This window comes from Capsicum annuum, chromosome 10 (genome assembly GCF_002878395.1).
Source record: "Capsicum annuum cultivar UCD-10X-F1 chromosome 10, UCD10Xv1.1, whole genome shotgun sequence".
NCBI lineage: Eukaryota > Viridiplantae > Streptophyta > Magnoliopsida > Solanales > Solanaceae > Capsicum > Capsicum annuum.
The window spans coordinates 221,711,888-221,717,099 of NC_061120.1; the positions used below are offsets into that span (position 1 = coordinate 221,711,888).

The 5,212-nt window shown below is 37.5% G+C and overlaps 1 protein-coding gene across 5 annotated transcripts in view; it reads right to left on the reverse strand.

The window, feature by feature from the left end:
* The window catches only part of LOC107844067 (phosphatidylinositol/phosphatidylcholine transfer protein SFH12-like), a 12,136-nt gene that overhangs the window by 3,018 nt on the left and 3,906 nt on the right, over positions 1 to 5,212 (reverse strand). The gene's annotated exons all lie outside the window — the stretch shown is intronic.

Consider the following 5,212-nt stretch of genomic DNA (forward strand, 5'->3'; position numbering starts at 1 on the left):
CACTACTTTGCTCGATGCACTCATTTTAACAAAGGATTAAGAACTCCAAAAACCTTCACAAATATATTGGTCTGCTTATTTCTTTGCATCCTGCCAGGGTGCTGATGTTTCCATTGGTTAATAACTCAAGAGAAGAATTCAACTTCTCCTGTTGAGTACGAACTTTAGCGGGGATTACTACCATTATACACTTGTGACGTTGAGGCAGGAGGAGGCAGCACAACATGAAGCTTTGGCTTGTTCTTGTTAGTCGAATTACCTTGTGCGAATCAAAATGGCATGAAAGCAACTATCGTTAATTGGACTAAGTAAGTTCTCTACACATGCTTCTTTATGATATATTTGAAACTTTATATGAATAAATGATACTATTTTTCATCTTTTCGTACTTTTTTGTTCCAAGAACATTGTTACTAACTTTGGCTCCAATTTAAATTAAAAAGAGGTTGTCAATAGGTTCATCTGAACATGACGATTGACACCCAGCCAATCAAACTCCACACTACAAACTTCTAATAATGTTCCACCTACCATTTGTTACGTTTATGTCCAAAAAACGTGTAGAGAAAAAGAAACAAAAGAAGAAACTGTCAGTTATATTTTAACTATGGTCTGGACAAGTAACTGAACTTGAGGAGCGTCCCAACTTCTGGAGGGTAAGAAGTTTGATTCAGTTGGCATTGTCAAATACTTATCGCAGCATCGGCAGAATAGTACATATAGCCAAAGTTCATTTTTCGTTGATACATTCAAAACGAACTCATGGTGCAATCACCTCGAGTTTCCCAAACCAGGAGGTGCTACCACCAACTGCAATAACTTGTGATTTCCTCGCTTTGAAATATGTTCAATACTGAGCATAGAAGATGTCACACAGAAGACTTCTCATGTATCTTGGGTTCTTCAGGTGGCTGGTAACTTTCAAGGTGCTAAATCTTCTGCAAAACACTGTTGAATGGCTCTTGTAAAAATTGCAGAGGAATGAAGATCACTTCCTGATTGCAGTAAAGGTTGGGAGTACAAATAGTCATACATGTCACTGGTGGGAAAAGAGTTACCCTATTGTAGAAACTTCAGACAACATAGACATTCAGATCACTTCCTGTTTGCAGTAAAGGTTGGGAGTACAAATAGTCAGACATGTCACTGGTGGGAAAAGAGTTACCCTATTGTAGAAACTTCAGACAACATAGACATTCGAAAAAGCTAGAATAAGTACATGTCTTGGAATTGTATCTTAGCATTAGAAAAGGTCATACAGAAAACTTCCATGTATCCTGGGTTCTTGAGGTAGTCGGTAACTTCCAAGGTACTAAATCTTCAGAACACTGTTGACTGGCTCTTGTAAATATTGCAGTGAAATGAAGACGCTTCCTGTTTGCCAAAAAGGTTGGATGTAGAATTAGTCGACACATCAGCGGGAATTTAACCTGGGCGGGTGGTGCAGCGCTGCGGATTCACTTGTCATAAGAAAAAACAAAATTGTTATTTACCGCTATTTTCAATTTGTAAGTTTACATAGCATAGAATATGTCAAAAATAAGGACGTAGAGTAGAAAAGATGTCACAATTTGAATCGAGCTCAAAGTTTTGTTCTATCCGCAGAAGCAGTAGCAATGAAACTTCGGATTAGAGTTGTTCCGACATATATATCAGACAACTGCACTATTGCAAGGAAACTAATTATTACGTCTTTCCTGAAACATCAGATCAATGTTATTTATACAAGATACTTCATATTTTCACCTGGCTTAGGGAATTTTTTTTGTAAAAACTCTGACGTTCTTACAGCTTGGAAATCAGGTGGAAGCAAAGGCACTTCATCAACTCATCTGCTTTTAGCCTAGAGTTTCCACCAGCTTTATGTTGGCTACCAAAAAACCACCAGGGGGGGAACAAATGTGTATGATAGGGCTACCAAATGAAATTGAAATATTCAGAAACAGATGCTTGCACCAGGACTGTCAGTGTGTGTGGCCAATATCTTGCTACCCTGAGCCACTTCACTGATTCATTTCACCTGAAATCATATTACAGAATGCCAGTTATGAGTTCTTCTGCAATTTATATTTTTAAGCAACACAGCTCTAGCATTCTCATTGTTATAGTATGACCAACTGGTTACCATTTATAAAACAAAACATTATCCGTTAATAGTGTGCACTTAACAATTCTATGACATATCCATTAAGACACCCGTTTGTTGAATAAGAGAAAGTAAGAACTCCTAGAGAAATAAGTGCAGAAGGAACTATACATGATCTTCTGCAGAAGCAGATAGGTTGTAGCGCTAAAGGGATTTCAAACATACCTTTGACATCCAACAAATTTAACACAATGTACACCAAAAAACTTGGTAACCAAGGAGCTTCGGTACTGAAAACAATAACCAAACACTTACAATAGTCAGCTAATCGGCAAACAATGAGGGTTCCACATGGCTAACTTCACCTCACCAACCACGGCAACTTTATCCACAACAACCAGTTTAACGCAATATAACATAGATGTACAAAGATTTCCAGAATTGTTACCAGAAGGATGCAATAATTGCAGATATGTAGACCAATCACAAAATTGTAGTCCATGATATTCTCAGGTTCCCGAAACTGACAATGTATATGAATTTGCATGAGAACCGCGAGAACAAAGTCGGTCATTCTATGAATATAAAGACACCAATAAAAAGAATTGGACAAAGATTGTATCACCTTATAAGCTCTTTATTCCAAGATCGACGCAATTGAAAGACAAAGTTTAGTTTGAGGTCTTTAAATGTGGTAGTTTCATCGGCCTCGTGTCTGATTTATACATTGAGTAATAGAACATAAGAACTCGTAGAGAAATAACTTTCCAAGTAAGTATAGATAATCTTCTTCGGAACCAGATATGTTATAGCCCTAAAGGGATATCAAACATACCTTTGACTTCCAACCAGTTTAATACAATGTAAACCCAAAAACTATGTACCCGAGGAGCTTTGGTACTGAAAACAATAACCAAACACTTACAATAGTCGGTTAATCCGCAAACAATGAGGCTTACACATGGCTAACTTCACTTCACACAACCACGACAACCAGTTGCCCGAGAATTTGTTTGTCCATAGTTAACACTTCCTCGTGACTGTAAGTTTTGTCCAAGATGCACAAGAAGTCATTGACCTAAAAAAAAAAAAATTACCACATTTAGAAAGTTGTTAGCTTTAGCCATTAACATATCATATGGTGAAAAAGGCTTTCATATTTTATCTCGGGAGCCTAAATTAAAGAACTAACTTCTGAATCAGGTAAAGAAGCTTTGATGGAACGGAAGAGGAACACATAAGGTGTTGGGACTGTTAGATACCATTCCAGTTTCTCGTGAATTTGTTTCTCTATAGTTAACACTTGCTCGTGACTGTAAGTTTTGTCCGAGATGCACACGAAGTCATTGAGCTGAAAAAACAAATTACAACATTTAGAAAGCTGTTAGCTTTAGACATTAACAGCTCATTTGGTGAAAGAGGTTTTCATATTTTACCTTGAGAGCCCAAGTTTCTTCATATTTAGTGGCTATAAGCATGGCACTAATGCCCACCAACTGCAGTTCCCTTCTTGATGCAGTATCCACAGCGAGGTAGCGATCAACACTGTAGATTGTGAGGTAAAGATTTTCTGGATTAAGCTCAAACTTGTGGTAGGCTGTGATCAATTAGTCATGAACTCTTGTCTCACTCTGCAAAGAACCACAAAAAATCGAGTTCATCATAGATATTGCTAGTATACAAGAAACGAAAATAAAGCTCAAGTTCAAGACAATAAATACCTCAGCTAGTTTGTAGAAGCTGTAAATGTCTTCAACATATTCCAAAACTGCCAATTTCATAGTTCACATCTGCATCATCAATGTCCACAATCTGCTCCTTTGACTTCTTACTCAGACCACATGCAGCCTTTATAAAGTTAACGAAAACATCATACATTCCTCTAGTTGTATAACTGACAATTATGTAAAACAGAAAACAAAAGGAACAATCCACTATAAAGACTGTAATATTAACAAAAGGGACATCATATTGAATGGCTTAAGGTTGAAATTTCCAAGACATGATTCAGAAGAAAAAGAAGCTTGACATGTGACATGACAGCTCATGCGAGTATTAGCTCATCTTCAGTCAAGCGCACGTAACCTGCCCAAGCAACATCAAGTATCACAACTCCTATCAAAAAATCTGGAGGACTAAACTCAACATCTTATACAATGTGGAAGGAGATGTGATAACTACCTGGAAGGGCAGAATTGAACATCTTCTACAGTATCATCATGTCCTTGGAAAACAGTAGGGCCTTCTGCAGAAGGTTTCGGGTTACTTGCTCCAGAATGAACTTCAATTAACTGTGCTCAAAAATGCTTATGTAGAATGGTTAAAGAAGTCCTTTACATCAAGAAACATCATCACCACTTGATAACTTCGAAATATCAACTTAATTACTATAAATTATAAAATTGATTAGTTAAACTAATAGCCTAAATCCCTATATATCCGCATAAAATTTTATACGAATGCCTAACAGATGTAGTTCTTAATTAAAGGGAGGAATAGGAAATCATATTCGATCCACATTTATCAATTAACATTTTGTTCAAGTCAGAAAACATAAATGGAAGAGAAGAAATCATCAAGTAAGAACCAGGTAGCGAAATACCTCGCCAAAGCTAAGTTGCAACCTCCTGAATCCCAAGTCGAGAAGCTTTCAGGACACCATTGCAGTAGTTTCATCTTCTTCGGCCTCTCCTGCTGATATTTCTTTAAACATGTACTGGCTCTGATACTCTATCAAGTACTGTGTGGATCTCTTCACATCATAAAACAGATTATAGACTCGACTAATGTCTTCCACTTCCACAACCTTCACTTTCCATTTTTGGCAAGCCAATGCTGCAGAAGTGATAAGGTGGATGGAGTATCTCAAATAGGTATTCACCCCGATCTTGGTCAATAGAACTCTTGCATCCTCCGACATTTCTACATCCTCCTCTTGGCATCTGATGTCCAGGATTTTGCGAATTTCTTCCTCTTTGTAAGGTTTTGTAGAGATGATGAGCAGGCGATCAAGAAAGTCAATTGGAATCCCATGTGGAGATCTGTAGTTTGTTCCCCGGATTATAGTAATGCCTCTATTGGTCGCAACAACCAATATAGGTGCCATGTCATTCTCCAGATCTCGGT